Source organism: Neopelma chrysocephalum, unplaced genomic scaffold (assembly GCF_003984885.1).
Source record: "Neopelma chrysocephalum unplaced genomic scaffold, ASM398488v2 Primary Assembly neopelma1_83453, whole genome shotgun sequence".
NCBI classification, from domain to species: domain Eukaryota; kingdom Metazoa; phylum Chordata; class Aves; order Passeriformes; family Pipridae; genus Neopelma; species Neopelma chrysocephalum.
Window position 1 is genome coordinate 1 of NW_020913919.1, and position 1,149 is coordinate 1,149.

General features: G+C 58.7%; 1 long non-coding RNA gene across 1 annotated transcript; it reads right to left on the bottom strand.

Annotated features, from left to right (window-relative positions):
• Window positions 1–326: 326 nt before the first annotated feature.
• Window positions 327–1,079, bottom strand: LOC113979563. Its single transcript, XR_003537906.1, has 3 exons — window positions 782–1,079; window positions 527–610; window positions 327–337 (listed from the first exon to the last, which is right to left on the bottom strand). It is a non-coding gene; the product is annotated as an uncharacterized LOC113979563 (long non-coding RNA).
• Between the last annotated feature and the right edge of the window lie 70 nt (window positions 1,080–1,149).

The following is a 1,149-nucleotide window of genomic DNA, read 5'->3' on the forward strand; positions in this document are numbered from 1 at the left end:
CCCCCCCCCCCCAAAAACCAGGGTGGGGACCCCCCCAAAGGTGACACAGGACCCCCAAAGGTGACATTTGACCCCCCCAAAGGTGACAAGGGACCCCCTCAAGGGTGACACCCGGGTCACGTGACCCGGTGGGGGAGGGGCCAAGTGGGTGACACGCCCCCTCCCCAAAAATATTCAATAAAAACACCGGAATTCGCATTTTATTAAAAAATAAAATAAATCACTTTTTTTTTCCACCATCAGGGGGAAAAAAAAACAACCAGAAATAGCGTTTTTATCCCAAAATCGTGGGAGCCCCCCCAGAATCCTAGGAGACCCCCCCAAAATCCTGGGAGACCTCCCCAAAATCCTGGGAGACGCCCCAAAATCCTCGGAGTCCCCCCCAAATCTTGGAGCCCCTCTCCCCAGAAATGTCTGAGCCCTCCCTTTTCCAGGGAAAGCCGGGAATTCTCACAGGATGGGAGGGGATTCCAGGGGGGTGAAACCCCCAAATCCATCCCGGGAGCCCCCAAATCCATCCCAGGACCCCTCCCAGGGTTTTGGGGAGTCCTGGGGGGGCTCAACAGGGTTTGGGGTCTCCCAGGAACTCCAGAGATCCCCAAAACTCCCCCTTTTCCAGGAGCTGCTGCTTCAGAATCTGGGAATTCCTACAGGATGGGGGGGGAATCCAGGGGGGTGAACCCCAAAATCCATCCTGGGACACCCACCCAGGGTTTTGGGGGTCCCGGGGGGGTCTGGGCAGGGTTTGGGGTCTTCCAGGAACTCCAGAGATCCCCAAAACTCCCCCTTGTCCCAGGAGTTGCTGCTCCACCCACCGGACCCCAAACTGGAGCTCCCCTGAGATCTGGGGGGTTCTGGGGGGTTGAACCCTCCAAATCCCTCCTGGGACCCCCCTCAGGGTTTTTAGGGGGTCCCAGGTGGGTCTGGGCAGGGCTTGGGGTCTCCCAGGAACTCCAGAGATCCCCAAAACTCCCCCTTTTCCAGGAGCTGCTGCTCCACCCACCGGACCCCAAACTGGAGCTCCCCCGAGATCTGGGGGGGAAATCCAGGGGGATGAAACCCCAAAATCCATCCTGGGACCCCCCAAATCCGTCCTGGGACTCCCCCCCGAGGTTTTGGGGTCTCTGTGTTGTTTTGGGGTGTCAGAGG